This window comes from Tamandua tetradactyla, chromosome X, assembly GCF_023851605.1.
Source record: "Tamandua tetradactyla isolate mTamTet1 chromosome X, mTamTet1.pri, whole genome shotgun sequence".
Taxonomy (NCBI): Eukaryota; Metazoa; Chordata; class Mammalia; order Pilosa; family Myrmecophagidae; genus Tamandua; species Tamandua tetradactyla.
This window is the reverse complement of record NC_135353.1, coordinates 48,395,981-48,420,637: the sequence shown is the minus strand read 5'-3', so window position 1 is coordinate 48,420,637 and position 24,657 is coordinate 48,395,981. Positions and strand designations below refer to the sequence as shown.

The window sequence follows — 24,657 nt, the reverse complement described above, 5'->3', positions numbered from 1 at the left end:
TACTATTTTGTCTTTGTAAGTCTTCTACTTTTTTTGCCCTTAATTATTCCATTAATGCCGTTGTCATGTTTATTTTATTTTCTTGTAGTGTACCATATTGAGTGCCTTTTTTCTTCTATCTGGATATATTTTTCATATATGTTCCTTGTGGCTACCTTGGGGTTAAAGTTTAACATTCTCAATATATAACAATCATATATGATTTGATACCAATTTGACTTCAGTAGCATATACATATACTGTTCCTATATCCCTCTCTCCTACTACCATTTTTTGTGGTTGTCACAAATTGTATCTGTACATTGTATGTCCAGAAAACATAGATTTATCACTACACTTTATTCATTTACATTCAGCACCTGAAGGATGTATGAAGTGGAGTTACATAGTAAAATACAATAATACTGTGATTTGTAATTACCCAAATGGTTATTTTTATCATGAGTCTTTATTTCTTTATGCTGCTTTGAACCACTGTCTAGTGGACTCTGTCTAATGTCCTTTCCCTTCAGTCTGAAGAACTCCCTTTAGCATTTCTTGAAGGGCAGGTCTTGTAGTAATAAAGTTCATTACCTTATTTTATCTGGGGATGTCTTCATCTCTCTCATTTTTGAAAGAATGTCTCACCAGATATAAGATTCTTGGTTGGCAATTGTTTTCTTTGTAGCACTTTAAGTATTTCAACCCACTGCCTTCTTGCTGCCGTGGTTTCTGATGAGAAATAGGAACTTAGTCTAATTGTCCCTCCCTTGTACATACATAACATGTTGCTTCTCTCTTGCACCTTTCAGAACATACTCATTGTCCTTTGCACTCAGTAGTTTGATCAGTATATGACAGGGCATATTTTTCTTCAAGTGTATCCTCTTTGGTATTCTCTGGGCTTCTTCAGTGTCCATATTCACATCTTTTGCTAGGTTTGGGTAGTTTTTTGCCATTATTTCTTTGAATATTCCTTCTGCCCCTTTTTCTCTTAATTATTCTTCTGGGATTCCCATAATGGGTATATTAGCATGCTTGGTGGTGTCCCAGAAATCTCTTAGGTTATTTTTGGGTGTTTTCTTCATCATTCTTTTTTTCTTTCTGGTCCTCAGCCTGACTTCTTTCAATTGTCTTGTTTTGGAGTTTGCTGATTTTTTCTTCTGTTGTTGAAATACTCCTGGAATAACTCCTGGTTATTGTGGTCCTCAGCTCCAGTGGTTTTGTTTGGTTCCTTTTTAAAATTTGTCTCTTTATTGAGTTTCTCATATTGTTCATTCATTGATTTCCTAACATCCTTTAGTTCTTTCTTTGTGTTTTCCTTTATCTCCTTAAGCATACTGAAGATCATTTCTTAATGTCTTAATTAATGTCTTAACGTCCAGTATGTCCACAGTCTGGTCTTCTTTGTTATGGTGTCTGGACTATTATCTTCTTCCTTTGGATGGGCCATCACTTACTATTTCTTTGTTTGTTTTGTAATATTTAGTTGTAAGACACAAGCCCAGAAAAGACAGGGAGGACCCCGTAGTGTATTTGCCTTAGGCTAACATTCCTGGCCTGTGTCTTGTCCTGAGCTCATACTTGCTAGTGGCTTAGGAGTTCCCCTGTTTACAGGAGTGTGAATGCTCCTCTACTTCCCAGCAAAAGACCTCCTCCCTCTCTTGGGTGTACTGTTGTGGGACTTAAAGCAGATAAGCCTTTGTCCCAGGCATCCTGCCTCAATCATTTCTTACACTGCTTTAGTGTAAGAAAGCAAGCTGCTTTTACCTACAGGGCAAATTTTGTGAGCAGGGCCACACTGGAGAGGACTTTCTTAAGTGAGTCTTTCCTAGCCAGAAGAAGGCCAGGGACCCACAAAGGGAGTACTGGCTGACTCCAGACTTCTCTGGAGACCAGATGAGGGAGGGACCAGGAAGGGCAATGGAGCTTCTTCCATAGCTTCTCAAAGCTGCACTTTCTTGACCTGCCCAGCAAATGCAGCCCTTCAGCTGTCCTCTGCAGTTCTGTGAAAGCCTACTTTTTTAAAAGAATTTTATTTATTTTTCTTTATTGTGAAAAAAATAACATATATACAAAAAAGCAATAAATTTCAAAGCACATTGCAACAATTAGTTGTAGATCAGATTTCAGAGCTTGATATGGGTTACAATTCCACAACCTACTGTCTTTTAATCTCCCTCATCAGCTTTGTCCAGGATGATTTGGAACAATGGTACCCTCAGAGCTACTAAGGCCCTCAGCAATCCGGAGTAGCTGATCAAAACTGTGCCATAATTGATTGGCCCATTTCCACCCCAGATCTTGGGGAAGTGGGTTTTTATGTCCCTTTATGGCATCAGCAATTTATGCCAGGGGCCAGACCCCACTGCTGCCTGCCAGGAGACTAGGAAACGGGCCCTGGTAACTGCCAGGCAGAGAGAACAACTTATTAGTATTTATGGTAATTTATCAACCTCTTCCTCCCACTCTTCCCTGGATGCTGTATAGTGTTCTACTGGACTCCCGAGTTTTGAAATATTGATTCAGATGGTTACTGCCTATTTAATAGTTGTTCTGATGGAGGAACTGATTCTTGGAGTTTCCTACTCCACTATCTTCCTGATACTATCAGTATTTTAAATTTTAGCCCTCAAATAGCTGTATGCTAACATTCATGAATGCATTTGCTGTCTATATAATATCTTTTGTGAAGTGTCTGTTCAAGTCTTTTACCCATTTTAGCATTGGGCTGTTGGTTTGTTACAGTTGAGTTTTGAGAGTTCTTTATATATTCTGAATACAAATCCTTTGTTAGATATGTAATTTGCAAATACATTCTTTCAGTCTGTAGCTTATCTTTTTCATCCTCTTGAAAGGGTCTCTCATAGAGCAAAAGTTTTACATTTTGATGAAGCCCAACTTAGTAATTCTTTTTCTTTTATTCATCATGTTTTTGGTGTCATATCTAAGAACCTTACATTAACCATAGGTGATGAAGATTTTCTCCTGTTTCTCTTCTAAAAGTTTTACAATTTCATATTTAAATCCATGACGCATTTTGAGTCAATTTTTATATAAGATGTGAGGTTTAGGTCCAAGTTCACTTTTTTTTTTTTTTTTTGCCTATTGAGGTCCAATTGTTCCAACACTATTTGTTGAAAAAAACCTACCTTTTCTCCTTGTTTCTGGCATCCCACGACCCCCTCTGGTTTGATGATTCACTTAAGTGGACTCACAGGAATCAATTTCAGGATTTACTCCTGACTAAGGTTTATTACAGCAAAGAATGCAGAGCAAAAGCAGCAGGAAAAATATGTGCCTCAGGTAGAGTCCAGAACGGTCAGGCATAGACTTCATAGTTCTTTCCCATCTGAGGCCACACAGGATGTTGGCTTTTGCTTTAGCAGTGAACTACAGGGACATGTATGGAATACCTCTGCCCAGGGAAGCCTGTTCAAGTCTCAAGGTCAAAGGCTTTTATGTGTAGGGGAACACCTCTGTCATGGCAAAGTGGTGACAAAGACTTGAACTACAGTTTATCAGAACACAAGAGGATGGGAAGCCTGTGAAGAACTTATCCAAGGCAATCTCCCACTCTCCTCTTTAGTTCCTGGGAAAGGCTGTCATGCCAGTTTCTCATGAACTCCTAGATTCTCATGAGGTATGAGGCTTCCTGCCTCGCTCTGCTTGGAATAGAGCTGCAGATTATAAAACTGCTTTGCTGCAGTCTGGAATTGGTTCTTCAGCAACGGGTGTCCCACAATTCACATTGCATTATTATCCAACCCATTTTATTTTGGTGTCATCCTTTTTTGGTGTTTGTGGCAAGGTCTACAGGGAGCAGGCACCTTTGGATGTTCTTCCTTTCACTCTGTATGTAAGTGATAAACTGTCTGAATCTATAAATGTTCAGTGTGTCTTTACTGGCTGAATCATTCAGATCTTAGCCCCTTGTCCCACAATACTGAATTGCTGTTGCATCTTTGTCAAAAATCCACTTGACATATTTGTGTGTGTTAGTTTTTCTTTAAGAAAAGAAGCTTTATTGAAATGTTATTGACATTCAATAAATTGCACATATTTAAAGTGTACAACTTTGTAAGTTTTGACAAATACATACACCCATGAAACCATCATCACATTCAAGATAATAAACATTCCGAAAAGTTTCCATGTGCCCTTCCTTGGTAATTCCTCCTTCCCACCCTCCGCACTCTGTCTCTAGGCAGTCACTACTCTGCTTTTTGTCACTTTAGTTTGCATTTTTAGAATTTATATATTTTGAACCATACAGTATATCTTCTTTTTTTCTGGCACCTTTCATTGAGCATAATTATTTTGAGATTCATCCATGTCATTGCATGTAATTCATTCTTTTTTTTGGTGAGTAGTATTTTACCATATGAATATAACAGTTTGTTTATATATTCACCTGTTGGGACATTTGGATTGCTTGCAGGCTTTAGCTATTTTAAGTGAAGACTCTGTGAGTATTCATGTACAAAACTTTCTATGAATATATGTTTCTTTTCGTTTGAGTAAATATCTAGGAGAGGAATGGCCGAATCATTTCATAAGTGTATGTTTAATTTTTAAGGAACTTACAAACCATTTTACATTACCCCCAGCAAAGAAAGAGAATTCTAGTTAATTGACATCCTTAGAAACACTTGGTGTAGTCGTTCTTTTTCATTTCAGCCATTCTAATTGGTGTGTAGTGTTATTTCATTGTGTTTTTAATTTGCATTTCCCTAAGGACCGATGATGTTGAGCCTCTTTTCATGTATTTATGAGTCATCATTGGTGAAGTGTCTGTTCATGTCTTTTGCCCATTTTATATGGAGTTGTTTATTTTCTTATTATTGAGTTTTTAAGTTCTTTATATATTTTGTATGCTAATCCTTTATCAGATACATGCTTTGCAAATATTTCTCCCAGTCTACAAATCGTCTTTTCAGTTGTCTTAACAGTGTCTTTCAAAAACCAAAACTTTAAAAACATTTTTCATGAAATCCAATTTATCCAGTTTTTTAATGGATTGTGCTATTGGTGTCATATGTAAAAACATATTGCCTTAACCAAGGTCATGAAGATTTTCTCCTATATTTTCTTCTAGGCGCTTTATAGTTTTTGTTTGTATATTTAGGTCTATGATTCATTTTGAGTTATGTTTTATACATGTCGCAAGCTATGAATTCAGATTCTTTTCTTGCACATGGATATCCAGTAGCTCTAGCACTATTTATTGAAAAGGTTATTTTTCTTCCAATGAGTTGCCTTTTTTAGTAACTAATAGTCTGAATATGTGAGTACATTTCTGTACTCTTTATTCTGTTCCATTGATATATTTGTCTGTTTTGCCACCAGTACCACGCTGTCTTGATCATTCTATAGCTTTATAATAAGTCTTAAAATCAGGAAGTGTTAGCCCTCCATTTCTTTTCTTTTTCAAAGTGTTTTGGGGGGGGTGCTGTTCTGCATTATTTGCATTTTCATTTGAATTTTAGAATTGACATCAATTTCCACAAAAATCCTTCTGGGAATTTTCTTGAATCTGTAGATCAAATTGGGCAGAATTGACATCATAACAACATGGAGTCTTCTTACTAATGAATAAAGCATAAATCTCTATGTAGATTTTCTTTAATTTACCTAATCAGTACTTTATGGTTTTCAGAGTATCGGCCTTGCATATTTTTTTGTCAAATTTATCCCTAGGTACTGAGTTTTTTTTTCATATTTTTTTACTCATCAGTCCATACACTGGATAAAAGGAGCATCAGACACAAGGTTTTCACAATTCCACAGTCACATTGTAAAAGTTATATCTTTATACAATCATCTTCAAGAATGAAGGCTACTGGCACACAGCTCAACGGTTTCAGGTACTTCCCTCTAGCCACTCCAATACAACATAAACTAAACAGGGATATCTATATAATGTATAAGAATAACCTCCAAGACAACATCTTGACTCTCTTTGAAATCACTCAGCCTCTGAAACTTTATTTTGTCTCATTTCTTTCTTCCCCCATTTGGTCAAAAAGGCTTTCTAAATCCCTTGATGCTGGGTCCCTGCTTATCCCAGGATTTCTGTCCCATGTTGTCATGGAGATTTCCACCCCAGGGAGTGATGTTCCATGTAGTGGGGAGAGCAGTAAGTTTACCTGCCACGTTAGCTTAGAGAGAGAGGCCACATCTGAGCAACAAAAGAGGTTCTCAGGGGGTGACTCTTAGGCCTAAATTTAAGTAGGCTTAGCCTATCCTTTGCAGGAATAAGTTTCATAGTGGTGAACCCCAAGATCGAGGGCTCTGCCTATTGATTTGGTTATCCCCACTGCTTGCAAGAATATCAGAACTCCTCCAAATGGGGAAGTTGAATATTTCCTCTTTCTCCCTAGTCCTTTAAGAGGACCTTGCAAATACTTCTTTCTTCACTGCCCAAATTACTCTGGGATTTATCAGGGCATCACTCTAATCTGGACAAACCAACAAAATCTCTTGCCCTATTCAAGGTTCCATGTACTTATGGTGTTCAACTAAACTGACCATACAAGTTAAATTAGGTTATGCACTACCCAAAATATAAGTTTTGCACCAAATAAACGTCTCTCCCTTTGGTCTTACGCAGAGTTTGAATTTTTAAAATATGGGTGATATTCTTTACCCTGTATTCTGATTTAGTCCTATCCAGATCAGCTTCATTCATATCTCTATTCAAAGTCTGATTGGTTTTTCATTTTTTAAACTGTTCCTGTGTGGGGTAATGCTGACTTTCATAGCTTCAGAGCTCTAATTCTGAGTCTCAGGTGTCACATAAATACCCAAAGTTTCTGGGAACAACCAGGTTATAAACGAACAGCTTGTGATCATTTGCTAGCTGCTGGAATGTTGTATACCAGAACTGGAATGGCTTTTTTAAAAGGGTAGTTTAATAAGTTAAAAGTTTACAGTCAAGCCTGTAGAAATGTCCAACTAAAGCATCCAGGGAAAGATACCTTAATTCAAGAAGACCGATGTGTCTGCAACACCTCTGTCAGCTGGAAAGGTACATTGGTCCATTGCTCCTGGGCTACGTTGCTTTCAGCCTCTGTTCCTATGGGGGTTCCTCATTTTGCTTCTCTAGGATTGGCTTTCATCTCTTGGGTTCTGGCTTGCTTAATGTCTCATGGCAATGTCTGTGTCAATTCTACTGTGAAGTTTCTGTCAGTTCTGAGGCTTCTGTCATTTCCGTGAGCTCTGTCCTTTCTGTCATTTCTGTAGGCTCTGCTTGAAAGTCCTAGGCTGGGCAGAGGTCAGAGATGTGAAACAGAGACAGAGACACTACACCGGCAGCGGGGGAAGGTAGATTTATTAGCAGAGAGATAGCAGGGAAAGTTGACTCAAGAAATGAACTCCTGCCCACCTTGATTTGGGTGGGAGTTTTAAAGGGAGTTGAGGGTAGGAATTAGGCAGGTTTTCATTGGTAGGTTCTTGGGAGCTGGCAGCTTAAACACTGCCTTAGATATGCAAGGTTTACTGCCAGAGGGCAGATATCAAGCAAGGGTGTTTATCACAAGAATGCAATTGTGAAGCTTGAGTAAGGGAGTTTATCACAAGAAGGCCACTGCTGGAGGGTGAGAAACGTTAGTTCGGAAAGTTCCCATAGGAGTGCCGGAAAGTCTCCAGATGTTGATTCTATGTGGCAGCACCTTCCGTTCTTGCCTGTTCCTCTGGCTTAGCTCTTACACTGCTCTGAAGTTTCCGTTGGCTCTGTCATTTCTGTAGCTTCTCTCATTTCTGGCTCTCTAAAAAATGTTTCCACTTTTAAAGGATTCTAGTAATCTAATCAACACCCACCTGTAATGGGTGGGGTCACATCTCCATCTAATCAAAGTTAATACCCACAGTTGGGTGTGTCAAATCTCCCTGGAGAAAATCTAATCAAGAGATTCCAACCTACAGTATTGAATCAGGGTTAAAAGAATTGAAGATTGAATTGGGATTAAAACGTGGTTTTTCTGGGGTACATAATATTTTCAAATCAGCACACAGCTCAGTATCTCAGAATTTAGAAATAACAGTTACAACTTATGAATATATGTGACTGTCATAAGAGTTTATAATTTAGGACCCTTTACAATAGGCCTCAACCTGATAACCTGTGTACTCAAATTCAGTTCACTGAGGTTTTTTTTTTACATGGGCAGGCACCAGGAAATGGACCCTGGTCTCCGGCATGGCAGGCAAGAACTCTGCCACTGAGCCACCATTGCCCACCCAGTTCACTGAGTTTGTATATTATAGTTAGTCCATATGATTGCGGCATGATAATATTTGTCTTTTTGTTTGTGACATTTCATTCAACATACAGTCCTTAAGGTTCATACACCTAGTTACATGCCTCACAACTTCATTTCTTCTTGAGGCCACTCAGTAGTCCATTGTATGCACACACCATAGTTCCCCCTTCCATTCCTCAGTCGTTGTACCCTTAGGCCACCTCCATCCATTTCGAATCATGAACACTGTCGCCAGGAATACCAGTGTGCAAATGTCCATTTGTGTTCCCATATTCAGTTCCTCCAGGTGTACACTGAGTAATGGGGTTTCAGGATCATATGGCAACCCTACCCCTAGCCTCCTGTGGAACCACCACACTGCCCTCCAAGGGGCTACAACTCTCAGATTCTCTATCAACAGTGAATAGGTATATCTCTTTCTCTGCATTTTCTCTAGCATTTGTTTCTCTCTGTTCATTTTTAAACAGTTTTATTCACACATCATAGAATCCAGCCTAATTGTAAAGGCATACCTTTACTCTATCTGAAGACATTTTCTTTTCTTCCACACAGAATCCATACCCCTTTCCCAATGCCCCTGCCTATTGACATTTAGTTTTGGCATAATGCCTTTGTTACATTCAGTGGAAGCATATTACAATATTCCTGTTGAATATAGACCCTAGCTTGTATTGATTGTACTTTTTCATGTATATCATTTATTTTCAACATCTTACAATATTGACATTCATTTGTTCTCCTGCATGCAAAAACGTTTTTTAATTTGTACATTTAATCACCATCATTGTCCATTCTAGGCATTCCTAAGTTATACCATCCCAGTCTTTATCCTCTATCTTTCCTTCTGATTTCCTATGGTACTGAGTATTTTTATATGCTATTTTAAATAGTATTTACAATTTTCAATTTTTCATTTTTCATTACCAGTATATAAAAGTAAAAATTTCTTTTTATAAATTAATGGTGTAGTCTGCAACTTTGCTAAACTCATTTATTAGTGCTAGAAGCTTTTTTGTAGATTCCATTAGATTTTCTATGTGTATGAGAAGGTCATCTGCAAGTAGAGAATTTTATATCTTCCTTTACAGTTTGAATGTCCCTTATTGCTTTTCCTTGCATAAGTCTTCTGATCAGAACCTCTAGTACAATGCTGAATAGAATGGGTTAAGAAAGGATATTCTTGACTTCTGATTGATCTTATAGGGAAAGAATTCATTCTTTCACCCTTAAGTATGAATGTATCTGTAGGTTTTTTTCATAGATGCAGATTGAGGAAGGTCCCTTCCACTCCTAGTTTTCTGAGAGTATTATCAGTGATATAGGTTGGATCTTGTCAAATAATTTTTGTGCATCTATGGGGACAAACCTATGGCTTTTCTTTTCTTATATTTTTAAACTTTTATTTTTAAATACTTTCAAGCTTACAGGGAAGTTAAAAATTATAAACAACCCTATACAGAGAACTCTATACCCCATCCCCCCAGATAACCAGATCCACCAACTTTACCATTTTTCCACATTTGCTATGTCATTCTATCAGTCTGTCAATCGATCTGTCTGTCCATCTGCCTGTTTATTTATCAATCCATTTCTGAACACTTAATTGTACATTATGTGTTATATTTAATTAATGCATCATGATCCTTGAACACATATACATGTACATTTCCTAAGAAAAAGGATATTCATTTATGTAACCACCTTAAGTACAATTATCGAGTTCAGGAGATTTAACATTAATGTAAAACTTACAGCCTATATTCTATCTTTTTCTTATGTCCCAATTGTTCCCTTAAGTCTTTTCTCCTCCCTTGCTAGATCCTGTCCAGCATTGCATATTGCATTTGTCATTGCTTCTTTAGTTGTTCTTTCCTTGTTTTCCTTAATTTTAGGAACATAATAATAATATAAACTTTTCTTATCTCAGCCACTCTGAAGCATACCATTCAGTGTCAGTGAGGTTAATTACACTCACAATATAGTGGTACCCTCACCAACTTCCATTACTAAAACTTTCCTATTTCCCCAAATAGAACACCTATAATCATTAGGTATTAAATTCCCATTCTCTCTACCTCTACCCCTGGCATATTGTACTCTAATTTATATCTCTTTGAGCTTACATATTCCCTGATATTTTCTTTGTAGTTATCATGGAACTTAAATACAATATCCTAAATCTATAAAAATCTACTTTGCTTTAATATCAACTTATCTTCAATAGGCTATACAAACTATCTTCCTACACCCTTCCCTCCCCCAACTTGTTGTAGTTCTCATCACATATTACATTACAAGTCCAAAACTATTGAGTTTTCATTGCATTTTATGAATTTGCCTTTTAGATCATATAGTAAATTAAAAGTGGAGTTACAAAGCAAAAATACAATAGTATTGGCATTTATATTTACCCATGTCATTTCCTTCGCTGGAGATCTTTATGGTATGGTATGGTTGTTCTTTATTACTTCATAGAAGTTCAATATATTGTCTATTGTCCTTTCCTTTCAAGGAAAGCATCTCTTATAGGGCAGGTTTACTGTGATTAATTCAGTCAGCTTTTGTTTATCTGAAAATGTCTTAATCTCTCCCTCACTTTTTTGGCTCTTTGCAATTTATAGCAGGAAGGAGTTACACTAGTCCAAATTAAAAGACCCTAAATGTAAGACCCTAAGTGGGGTGTGAGGTTTTAAAACTTGTAACAAGGAACAGAAGGGAAATTTTCTATTTATTGCAAGGAAATCCTCATTTAAGCCTCAGTGAACCACAAGCACTTAAAACCCATGAACCTTCAGCTGGTTGCCTTAGCCAGTCCACTCTTTACAAGGAACTAGCATATGTTCTTGCATTGATCTGCAGCTGAATCACTTCTCCATATTGTGGATGCTCAATTATAGTACCATTGCAGGCAAATTTCTTCTTTAACACCTTTAGTAGTTTCTTTTTATCACAATCCTCAGTGATCTATTGGACAGTGGAAAGAGTCTTCCTGCTGTTTCTCTGTTGAATTCTTATGTGGATATAATCCTCCGTCCTAGTAGATCATCACTCTTACTTATATCAGTAAAGGTCATCACTCTTACTTCTATCAGTAAAGGGGTTGAAAAAGTGAAGATTGTGAATACTGGACGTATGATACAATTCTTTTGCTCTGCGGAAATGGCCTGTAGAAGGGAGCAATGGGGGGCATGCAGGCGGGGTTTGTGTGTGCGTATGTGATGGTGCATTGGGAAGCAAGGAGGCTCAAAGGGGAGGTTGCTGAGTCTTTGGTGGTGGCTCTGTGACTGAGATCTCTCCCTCATTTTTAAAGGACAGAGCTTACCTGGTTATAGAATTCTTGGGTGGCAATATTTTGCTTTCAGCACTTTAATGACATCCCACTGCCTTCTTGCCTCCATGGTTTTCCTTTGAAAAATCAGTACTAAATTTTAATGAGGCCTCTTTGTATGTGACATGTTGCTTCTCTCTTTCAGCTTTCAGAATTCCCTCTTTATCTTTGACAATCGACAGTCTGATTATAATATGCTGTGGTATACGGTCTATTTGGGTTTATCATTTTTAAAGTTCATCAAAAGTCTTGGATGTGTATATTCATGTCTTTCATTAAATTTGGAAAGTTTGCCATTATTTCCTTGAATATTCTATCTGCCCTTTTATCTCTTTCTTCTACCAGGATTCTCAAAATGCATATATTGATATGCATGATGGTGTCCCACAGGCTCCACAGGCTCTATTCACTTCTCTTCATTCTTTCTTCTTTCTTCTCCTCAGACTGAATGATTTCCATTACCTTATCTTCAAGTTCACTGATTCTTTGTTCTGGCAGCTCCAATCTGCTGGTGAACCCTCTGGGGAATTTTTAATTTCTGTTACTGTGGGTTTCAGTTCTGTTGGTTCCTTTTCATAATTTTCATCTCTCTATTGATATTCTCTTTGTGTTCACCTATCGTTTTTTGAAATTCCTTTACTTCTTAGTCCATGTTTTCCTTTAGCTCTTTGAGTATATTTAGGTACATTTTAAAATAAGTTTTTATCTGGTATGTCCCATGTCTGGTCCTTCTTTGGAGATAGGTCCATTCAAATCTTTTGCCCAATTTTTAATTGGGTTGTTTGTCTATTGGTTGCTAAGTTGAAAGAGTTCTTTATATATTCTTGATATGAGTATGATAGTTCTGGCCATTATGTTAATGTGTATTTTAAATCTTAACTTCCCATTTCATATCCACACCCCTTCCCCTGGTAAACTATATTCTAAACCCTGACTGTATGCATTTACATATTTTAATTCTTTCAAGTCAGTGAGATCATACAATATTTGTTCTTTTGTGTCTAGCTAACTTCACTTAACTTGACTCCTTCAAGGTTTATCCATGCTGTCACATGTATCAGGTCTTCATTCCTTTATAATGCTGGATAATATTCCATTGTATGTTGTATTAGTTTGTTAAGCTGCCAGGATGTGGTGTATTACAATAATTGATTTTCTTATTTTGCACCAACATTGTACACCAGGGATAAATCCCACTTGATCATGGTGTATAATTCTTTTAATATGCTGCTGCATTTAGTTGGCTAGTATTTTGTTGAGGATTTTTCATCTATATTTGTAAGAAATAAGGGTCTGTAATTTTCTTTTCTTGTGATGTCTTTATCTGACTTTGGTATGGGGGTGATACTGGCCTTGTAGGAGTGTCCCTTCCTCTTAAATTTCTTGGAAGAATTTGAGCAGATTGGAGTTAACTCTTCTTGGAATGTTTCATAGAATTCCTCTGTGAAGCTACCTGGTCCTGTGCTTTTCTTCTTGGGAGGTTTTTGATTACTGATTTACTCTCTTTAGTAGGAATTGGTTTGTTGAGATCTTCTATTTCTTCATAAGTCATATAGGTAGTTTTTGTATTTCTAAGAATTTGTCAATTTCATCTGGATTATCTAATTTGTTGGTATACTGTTGTTCATAGTATCCTTCATATAGTCCTTTTTATTTCATCAGGGTCTGTGGTTATGCCACCCTTTTCATTTTTAATTTTCATCATTTTTATCCTCTCTCTATTTTTCTTTGTCAGTCTGCCTAAGATTGGCTGATTTTAATATTTTCAAAGAATGAACTTTTGTTTTTGTTGATTCTCTTTACTGTTTTTTAGTCCCTGCTTCATTTATCTCCACTGTAATCTTTGGTATATCCTTCTTTCTCCTTACATTGTGTTTAGTTTGCTCTTCTTTTTCTAGTCCTTCCACTATTGAGGTTAGGACTCTGACTCTTTCTTTTTGCTTTTAAAATATAAATAGTATGAGCTATAAATTCTCCTCTCAGTACTGCTTTTGTTGTGTCCCATAAGTTTTGGCATGCTGTATTTTCATTTCATTCACCTCAAAATATTTCCTAACTTTGCTACTGATTTCCTCATGAAATTGGTTGTTTATGAGTATTTTGTTTAATTTCTACATATTTGTGAATTTTCCATTTCTCCCTCTGTTACTGATTTCTACCTTCATTCTATTGTGGGCGGAGAATATAAATTGTATGGTTTCAATATTTTTAATGTATTAAGACTTGTTTTGTGACCCAACATATGATCTGTCCTGGAGAATGTTCTATGTGCACTTGAGAGGAATGTGTATTCTGTTTTGTGGTGTGCAATGTTCTGTATATGTCTGTTAGGTCTAGTTAGATTAGTGCATCATTCAAATCCTGTATTTACTTATTATATTCTGACTAGATGTTCTTTCCATTATTGAGAGTGGTGTGTTAACGTCTCCTCCTATTCGTATAGAACTATCAATTTATCCCTTACAATGAATTTAGAGACTAGCTTGAAACCAAAGTGTAGGGGCCTGTCTGATTTTGCACATGCATTTTGGCTTATGTATGCACATGAGGCCCTAGGGGTTTCCCTGTTTTCATGGATACAAATGCCCCCTCTTCCTTATGAAACAGTTTCTTGCATTTCCAGGCACTACTCTGTTTCCTTCAACCAGCAATTCCTTGCTCCAGGCAGATGTAATTTGACTGTTTGTCTCCACTGCATTCTGTAGCAGAGCTCTGTGGGCTGCCTTCCATCCAGAGGGCAAATTCTGGGATGGTGAGCCTTTTACGTGTGTCCAAGTTCAGTGCCCAAGGCTACCACCAGAGAGAATGAGATAGACATTTGTGCTCCCAGGATGTGTACAAGAGTTATTCTGCACTCTCTCTAGAACCAGGATCAGGTACCCAATCTTGGAGCATGGGCTGGCTGTGCTCTGAGCCAGTGACTAGATGGAGGAGGGGCCAGCTAAGGCACCACAAGATCCTACTGCTTTCAAGTTGCTCTTTTTTTTTTTACTCAGTGCTTACCCTGTTGCTTAATCCTTTAATTTATTTCTGGAGCTTTGTGAAAGATATTTCTACCAGTTCTTTATGGTTCTTGGGGTGGGGGGAGTGGTGGAGCCCTGAAGCATTTCATTCCACTGTCTTCATTTTGGGTCTTACTTTTAAGATATGTTAGGTGCAAGTAGTACAGGGCTAATTATTCCCCACTACTGAGGCAAAACTCTTTTGAGTACTGTACTCAATTCTTCATGAATTATAAAGCTTTCCATACTCTTGGAGGAGCAGGTACTTTTCCTAGCCTGGGTGAGCAGAGAACTATCCCCTTCAATCTTCCTGGTTAGTTCTTTCCTAGGTTTCTGATTATTTCCTCACATGCATGTACCTATCAAAGCTGTACCAGATCTTTGGGGTTCTCTTTCTCTGTGGCGTTCTCTCATTTCTGGCCTTCTGGCCAGCAAAGTATAGTTGCCTTAATCTCCCTGAGTTCTCATCTTGTCTCCTCAACTCAGAGAATCTGCCAGGCTGTACCTTGGTTCCAACTGTCTGTGCCATAGCCAAGAAAATCTCTTAAGAACGTAAAGTAAGACAATCCTAGGGTTCATCTCATTTATTTCTCTTCTCTCAGGAGTCACTGTCTTAGTTTGTCTGCTGTCTAGTGTCTTGAAAACTGTTGTTTCATGTGTTTTGTCCTACATTCAGTTACTTCACATGGGAGAGTAAATCTGGTCTCTGTTACTCCATGCTGCCTATAAGTCCCAAGTATAAGTGTTGGATTTTAAATGTAAATGAACCACAACTAAAGATTAAAATTTAGTTCATCAGTCACACTAGCCACATTTTAAATACTCAAAAACCACATGTATCTAGTATTAGACAGTAGAGCCATAGAATCATCTTTTTATCCTTTAGTTACCTAGTTAATAATTTAATACCTAATTAATAATTATCTGTATTAAATTCTCTCCAAATTGCTCATGTGGGAGGATTGTGAGATGTCAGAGTAGGGAGGCCCAGGATTCAGTCCTTCCACCAAAACAACTATGGAACAGGCAGAAACTGTCTGAAACAACTACTTTGAAACTCTGAAGATAAGAATAGCACTGTATGGCAGCCAGGGAAGAGCAGGAGGAAGAGGCTGATAAATTATGATAAAGAACAGTATATTGCCCTCTCTGCATGGCAGCTACCAGTGCCTAACCCCCATTCTTGCAGCAGGCTAGCATGGGACCCAGTCCCTGGCTAGCTCACAGGTAACAAAAAGGAGATAAAAATCCTCTTACCCCAAACCAAGGGTGGGCACAGCCAATAACTGATCATGGCTTTTGATTAGCAACTTTGTCTCACAGGAGGCCTGGCTCTAAGAACGGCCGTTGTTTCAATCTGCCTTGGGCAAAGGCAGTGACAGCCATTGTTTCAACCTACACAGACAAAGGCAGGAGCTGCCATTGTTTCAAACCATCCTGGACAGGAACAGTGGCAGTGGAGATCTAAAGATGCTGCTGTTCCTCAGTGCTACAAGGGACAATTAGTTGAAAGGCTATATTGGTTGGGAAGGTTAGAAAAGCTTTACTTTAGGGAGCCATCAGAACAGCTCTTGGTGCCCTTCCTAATCCCCTCCTTAGGGCATTTTGGAACTGGTCTGCATGCCCTTTGTGGATCCCTGCCCCTGTTAAGGTTGGGAAAGACTGACTTGGGAAATTTTAATCTAGCATGCTTCCCCTCCAAGAATTTGCCCTCCAGACAAAAGACAAAAGTAGCTTGAAACCATGGAAGGAGTATAAGAAACTATAGAGGCTGACAGTCTGGGATAAAAGCCTGTCTTTTCAGATACCCATGAGAGGGATGTCTGTCTCCTGGGAAACCAAAGGGACAACCAAACTCTTATAAGCATGGGAACTCCAAAATAGCCAACAATCAAAACCCCAGGAATAGACAAAGGCCCAGAAAGACAGGGAAAACACTGCATACTGCATTTGCCTTAGGCAGACTTTCCTGATAGGAGGCCTGATACTCAATAAAATATGTCATAACACTAACTTGTTAAAAATTCAAGAAACAGACATCTCAGGGAATAAATCCCAGAGATAACATTTTAAAATATTATAATGTACAATGTGCAATAAAAGATTACAGCTTAAACAAAGAAACAGGAAATGATGTCACATCCAAAGGAAGAGGATAAAAAGAAGACCAGATGGAACATATCAGACAAGACTTTAACAAAGTGTTCTTCAAAATGCTTAATGAGATGAGGAAAATATATAGAGAGAACTAAGGATATCAGGAAAGCAATGAATGAGCAATATGAGATGATCAGTAAAGAGAGAGAAATTTTAAAAAGGAACCAAACATATAGCTGCTGTGGAAGACAGTTTGAAGTTTCCTTAGAAAACTAAATATCAAGTTGCCCTATGACCCAGCAATACCACTACTTGGTATATACCCAGAAGAGCTTAAAGCAGTGACAGGAACAGACATTTGCACAATGTTCACAGTGGCATTATTCACAATCGCCAAAAGATGGAAACAATCCAAGTGGCCATCAACAAACGAGTGGAGGCCTACCCCAGTGTGGGTCTTAATCCTCATAATAGAGTCCTTTATAAGAGGATAAAACATATACAGAAGTAGACAGTCTTCTAAGCTAATAGCAGGGCTGCTACTAGCCCCTGGCTGCTAGCTTCCAGATGACCAACTTTTTATCTCGCAGACTGGAGCTTTGGGGCCCGGCTGAGGTGGCCACGAGAGTCTGGCCAAGGCAGCTCTGTGTGTGGTGAGAGAAGGCATGGCAGGCCTTGGGGCTCATGGGCAGCTGCCTGGGAAGTGGGCAACCTCAGCACTGTGATGCCGCTACTCCTGAGGTCATCAAGCCCTGGGCTGAAAGGCTGTAGAGACCTCCCTCCTCCCCACCACCCCCGCATCCCTTGCAGCCCAGGTCTGTTTCCTGGAAGTCCTTAGCTTTCACATTTGCAATAGGAGGAACTTTATTGGCTAGAGAGAAATACTTCAAGAAGGGAAAGACAGAAAAGCTGGAGAAGGAACAGAAGCAAAGCCTAGGAAAGCCTTTTCTTGGGGGACAATTTTCCCCAGCAACTCATTTTGGAGAGCCTGACACTGATCAGGACTGCCTCAGCTAATGGGTATAGACTTATTTTGGTTTCATTCCTTGCCCTGATATCTGTCCAGAAGAACTAGAAAAAATTATTCAAGTCGTAGATGAAACAGATAGTATTCCATCTCTGTCAAATTTAACTCTGCTTTTCGTCACTGTTAACCAGAGAGGCATACTAAAGAAGCCATTGCAGCTTATGTGACAGAATTTTCTCCCAAGGTCGTTGTCTTAACCAGGACAAAAACAGAGATTGATCAAGTGGCCAGAGCATTCAGAGTATATTACTGCTCTGGCCCCAAGGATCAGGAAGAGGACTACATAGTGGATCATACAATAATAATGTACTTGGTTGGACCAGATGGTGAGTTTCTAGATTACTTTGGCCAGAACAAGAAGAATGCGGAAATAGCTGGTTCAATTGCTATACGCATGAGGGAGCACAGAAAGATAAGTTACTTGGGCAGTGTTGCCAGATACGATACTCTCTCACCAAAGAGAAAGGTAATGTATATGCAACCTACAGAATGACCTTTATACCATGAAAACATCTATATTTTGAAAGGGGTCCATCCAAGTTCATTCTTAGAACTATAAAGATTACAACCAAAAGTCTCCCAGGTAGCTACCATCAGACTAGAGAGACCAAGCTGCTGTGCAGCCAGTTAAGAACAGACCTCCTGGAGGGCACAGCAGGCTGCAGCACATTTGGTGACTTTGCCCACATAAATAGGGCCCCCCATTTAGCTCTACTGCCTTTCCAGTGTCTTGAGCCCTTGCTTATGCAGGTTATGGGACTTTACTTCCAGAAAAGAATGTAATAGTGCTCTTGCTTTCCTCTTTGAGTTCTTAGTGGCTGATTTGGAAAAACAGTCAAATTAGGTTCTCTGCCATTCAAAGTTAATCTTCATACTTGAAAGGGTAAGTGTAGCCTTCCTTGTTAATGAGCATCAGTGTCACACTTGTATTTCATTCCACTATCAGCAAAGTGCTGATTTGACTAATGAAGAGAAAATGTGTTGTTTCAGAAACCTCTTGAATCAGTTTTTGGGGGCTTTTTATGTGAGTTTTATTGAAATGATATGCCAGGTTTTCAATAACATATCAAATGAAAATAAGAGGATATTGATCATGAGTGTAACACAGAATGCTTTTCCATGTATACTGGATTGTACTGCATGGAAAATAAAGGTATATTCAGTTTTGAAAAAAAAACACACAGAAGGAACAAGATGAAATTCAGAGAAGCACAAAAAAAGACACAGAAGCTGAAGAAGGAAGTCACAGAGAAGCCAAAAGTTCAAGGCAAAGAAACCCCGGAGTGAAGGATCAGATGTTGCTGAGATTTAACATTACAAATGCAGATGTTGCTGAGATTTAACATGCAAATGCTGGCCATGTGACAAAGGATCTGGATTGCCAGCAGCCTTTCTTCAGGAAGAAGGTATTGCCCTTAATTTGGACATTTTTCATGGCCTAAGAACTGTAAGCTTATAAGTTAATAAATCCCCATTGTAAAAGCCAACCCATTTCTGGTATATTGCATTTCATCAGCTTTAACAAATCAAAACAGATTTCATATGCCACCTTCAAGACTATAAGCTTTTGCATACTCTGTCAGGCCTATATTATTATTTTTTTTATGCTGTTATGCTGGGATCACATTTCATTCTTTTTCCATGTGAGTATCCTGTTATTGCAACACCATTTTTTGAATTTTTTTGTTTGTTTTTGTTGGTTTGTTTGTTTTTTGGGGAAGTGCATGGGCTGGGAATCAAACCCAGGTCTCTATATGGCAGGTGAAAATTCTGCCACTGAACTACCCTCACACCCACTAGGCCTACATTTTTATATTAGCCAAACTCAGTGGTTCTCAACTAGGGACAGTTTTGACTCCCAGGGGACGTTTGGCAATGTCTAGAAACAGTTTTGATTATCACAACTGGGACGGGTATGCTACTGGCATCTGGTGGGTAGAGGCCAAGGATGCTGCTTTAGCCTATAACGCAGAGGCTATCCACCACAAAAAATTACCTGGCACAAATTCCAGTATTATATGCAACTCTGGCCTAACCCAAGCTCAAAGAAAAATATAAATGTGTTGTGCTGTTCCTGAATATAATGCCATTCTTTCCAGGTGTCAGTACTGATTTTTGGATTTCATGTTCTGTTGCTTCCTCTTTCAGAAAGGAAAGTTGAGAGTTGACTGTGTGGTATAAATATTCTTCTTTAATGTTATTCAGAGCAGGAGTTTTATTTAGGTTCCTTCTTTGTTTTCTTCTAATCTGATGAATCAATGATTTCATGGAAAATATATTTTTTCTTTGATAGTTTTTATACTGCCTTATTTCACAGGTTTCCTTAGAGGGCAAATGAAGAGAGAACTGGATAGGCAAGACTTTGACCCCCTCTATCCTACCTTAGTCAGAAATTCTCAGTTTTTGAATTTTATATGTAGATATCTCATGTGAAAATTGTTTGAAAATAATTCAACTTCTGGAAAGAAAGAAAATGTTTTGAATATCATTGCTTTATACAATAGGTAAGTTATTGGAAGTTTAGATATAAATTTAATTTTTATTTCCCTGTATAATAACACAGAAGGAAATCTTTTGAAAGGCTTTTACTACATTCCTTATAAAATCCACCTCTGCTGATCTTAAATCTCAGACACTTATGGGTGGGTAGGATGGATAGCATTCCAAGGCCTAATGATATCAAGACTTGAGGAAATGTTCTTCAAATGTCCCCTACTCCTGGATCAATAAGATTCGCGAGCAGCTGCCTTGCTGTGGAAGTGGTGGAGGCACCAGAGAAGGGACCATAGCAGGGAGCCCCTGGTCACAAAAGCTGAAGAATTGAGATGCAGAGAACCGGAGACTGTCCAGCTAGTGCAAACAGCCTAACACACCCCTTTTAAAATGGGAGCCTAGAGCGGTCAGGAATGCACGGACATGGAGAAGGGGAGAAGGACATAAGCCAAGCTGTGTTCCTTGAAAGCACTACCCTCGTGTGCCGCCCCACCCCATGCATGACCCATGATTCTCTCCACCCCACGCACCTGAACCTCATCACTTGCCCCCCGACTGCACTCCAAGCTCCCCTGCATTGACCATCCCCTACACATCCCCACCACACACCCTTGCCCTGCGCATTTGCACATGGTTGCCCCAGCCTGTTCCATTTCTCCCACCCAAGTGCACAGTCTCATCCTACTCCTCTTGAGACCTGTGTACCCACACCCAGCCCCTCGACCCCTACCTCCCCCTCTCTGCCCCCTGTAGGTGTCGCCTGAGCATCCAGGCTACAGGCACTCACCTTCATACCTGGGCCACACCCCCCTCCCCTAGGCTCTGCGCACCAGTACATCAGCATCCGCTCACCTCCAGATCCACGCATGCAGACCTGCACACCCGCATGCTCTGTCCAGCTCTGGGCAAGTACTGACCCATGCATCAGGGCCACACCCACCCCCAGCCCACAGAGATACAAACCCACCCCACTGCCCCTGAGCTCCGAGCATGTGCATACCCAGGCCCTGCCCTCCAGACCTGCACAGATGCACAGCCACATGCTCCCCACCAGGAACCCACGCATCTGTGTATTGACCTCTTGGCTAATGCACCCCCACCCCCTGCCCCACACACGTGCACACCCTTGCCCTAACCCACAGCACAAGCGCACTGCTCCCACACCTGGCAGGTGCTCACATGCATATAAGTGCTACATAGCCCTGCACACACATGCATCCCTGCCCCAACCCCCCTGACCTGCACCAGGGCCCCACCCACCCAATATCACCTGCCCCTGATCCATGTCCCACAACCCCTGGACCCCATACCCTGTGAAAGGACACACCCACGTCCTGCCCCTCTTTGTTTCCTGAACTCTGTATACCATATCCCACCCCTGATACATACTACCCCCACATTCCATGCTGCAAATCACATCCTGTTTTCACACCTGTCCTCATGCACCTGCACATCCTCCCATCCACCTCCCACCACACCCTACCTCTGTGTCTCCCATGCCACATCCTGCTCCTGTGCTCCAAGGCCTGCCTGAGCTGCACCCTGCCCCCATGGCCCCCGTACTGCACCTCCTCAATCCCACATTCCACACCCCATGCTCACAGGCATCAATGTATCCTCCCCAACCCATGCCTATATGTGCCCTGCAACCCATCACCACCCTGTTGTGCCCTGCCCCACTCACCACATCCTGCTCCACATCCATCCTGCAAAGCTTTAGACTACTGAAGGAAATAAACTTCCACAATAACCCTATCAAGGTATTTATATGCCTCGAATGCAGTAGAAGGTCACTAAGCATATCAAGATGCAGACAGATATAGTCCAGCCTAATGACCAAATTGAAACACCAGAGGAGAAACAGACTTTGGAACAACTAATCAAAGATGTTCATATAACTCTACTAAATAAAATAAATGGGATGGCTTATGATATAAGGGAGATGAAGAAGGGACTAGAAGAGCATAAAGAGGAACTTGAAAGAATGCATAGAAGAATAGAAGATATCAGAGAGATTAAAGATGCTGTAGATCAAATAAAAAATACGAGAGACACGCAACAGCAGATTTGAAGAGGCAGAAGAAAGAATAAGTGAACTAGAGGACAGGACAACTTATTCTGAAAACACAAAAGAGCAAATGGCAGAAAAGATGGAAAAATTTGAATTGGAGCTCAGGGAAATGATAGACAAAACAAAGCACACAAATACAAGAAGAAAGAAGAGTAAAAGGCTTGGAAGATTAGTTGAGGATATAATATATGTCCCAACTCTTATAAAAGACATAAATGTGCCAGTCAAAGAAGCCCAAAAAACTCCAAATAGAATAAATCTACATAGGCCTACCCCAAGACACATACTAATCAGTCTGCCATGATTGAAAAGAAGCAGAAAATCCTGAAAGCAGCAAGAGAAAAACAATCTACTACATACAAAGGAAACCACATAAGACTGAGTTCAGCTATTTAACTGGCACTATGGAGTCGAGAAGGCAGTGGTATGATATATTTAAGATCCTGAAAGAGAAAGACTTCCAGCCAAGAATTCTGTACTCAGCCAAATTGTCCCTCAAAATGGAGGGAGAGATTAAAATTTTCACAGACAAACATATGCTAAGAGAATTTTTCAACAAGAGACCAGGCCTACAAGAAATACTAAAGGGAGTTCTGCCCACTGAAAAAAAAAAAAAAAAGACAGGAAATGGAGGTCTGGAGAAGGGCACAGAATTGAAGAGGACCAGTAGGGGTAACTCAAAGAATAAAAAAGAGGGAAAAAATATATAAATCTGACAAATAAAATCTAAATGATAAGACCATGGATTCAAGAAATGCCTTTACAGTAATAACTTTGAATGTGAACAGACTTAACTTACCAGTTAAAAGATTCAGAATGGTAGAATGGATTAAGAAATATAATCCATCTATATACTGCTTACAGAAGATTCATCTTAGACACAAGGATACAAATGGATTGAAAGTAAAAGGATTGTGATGATATTAAGAATTACTGATTGTAAAAAGAAAAAAAGAAAAAAAAAGAAAGTAAAAGGATTGAAAAACGTGTTCCACTCAAGCTATAACCAAAAGAAAGCAGGAATAGCTATACTAATATCAGACAAAATGGACTTTAAATGTAAAGATATCATAAGAGACAAAGAAGGACACTATATATTAATAAAAGGGTCTGTTCACCAAGAAGAAATAATAATCGTAAATGTTTATGCTCCCAATCAAGGCGCTCCAAAGTACATGAGACAGACATTGGCAAAACTGAAGGGAGTGATAGATGTTTCAAGAACAATAGTAGGAGACTTCAATATGCCACTCTCTTCTATAGATAGAACAACCAGACAGAGGATCAACAAGGAAATAGAGAATTTGAACAATTTGATAAATAAATTAGACCTAACAGACATATATAGGTCGTTACACCTCAGACACCAGGATATACATTCTTCTCTAGCACTCATGGAACATTCTCCAGGATAGATCATATGCTGGGGCACAAAACAGATTTATATAAATTTAAAATTATCCAAAGCACTTTATCTGATCACAATGGAATGAAGCTAGAAATCAATAACCACCAAAGAATGAGAATTTTCACAAATATATGGCAATTAAATAACACACTCTTGAACAACCAGTGGGTCAGAGAAGAAATTGCTTGAGAAATTGGTAGCTGTCTGGAGACCAATGAAAATGAGAATACAACACATACAACTTATGGAATGCAGCAAAGGCTGTGCTGAGAGGGAAATTTATTGCTGTAAATGCCTATATTAAAAAAGAAAAAAGAGCAAAAATTGAGGACTTAACTGCTCACCTGGAGGAACTTGATGAAAACAACAAACTAACCCCAAAGCAAATAGAAGAAGAGAATAATGAAGATTAAAGCAGAGTTAAAAGAGTGGGAGAACAAAAGAACAATAGAAAGAATCAATAAAACCAAAAGTTGGTTCTTTGAGAAAATCAATAAAATAGATTGACCATTAGGAAAGCTGACAAAGAAAAAAAGAGAGAGGATGCAAATAAACAAAATCAGAAATGAAAGAGGGGTCATTACAACAGACCCTGAATAAATAAAAAAGAATCATAGGAGTATACTATAAACAACTAAACATGAACAAACTATAAACAATTTAGATGAAATGGACAAATTCCTGGAAACACACAAACAAGCTACACTGAGTCAAGAAGAAATAGAAGATCTCAACAAACCAATCACAAGTAAAAAGATTCAATCAGTCATCAGAAATCTTCATACAAAGTAAAGCTCAGGGCCAGATAGCTTCACAAGGCAATTTTATCAAACATTCCAAAAAGAACTAACACCAGGCCTGCTCAAACTTTTCCAAAAAATTGGGGAAAAAGGAACACTACCTGTTCTAGTTTGCAAGTTGCCGGAATGTGATATACCAGAAATGGAATGGCTTTTCAAAAGGGGAGTTTATTAAGTTGCAAATTTAA

General features: G+C 39.0%; 1 long non-coding RNA gene and 1 pseudogene across 5 annotated transcripts in view; both read left to right on the top strand.

The window, feature by feature from the left end:
* Positions 1-24,657, top strand: part of LOC143671630 (uncharacterized) — a 247,906-nt gene that overhangs the window by 199,207 nt on the left and 24,042 nt on the right. The gene's annotated exons all lie outside the window — the stretch shown is intronic.
* On the top strand, positions 16,751-18,394 carry LOC143670902 (protein SCO1 homolog, mitochondrial pseudogene; annotated as a pseudogene).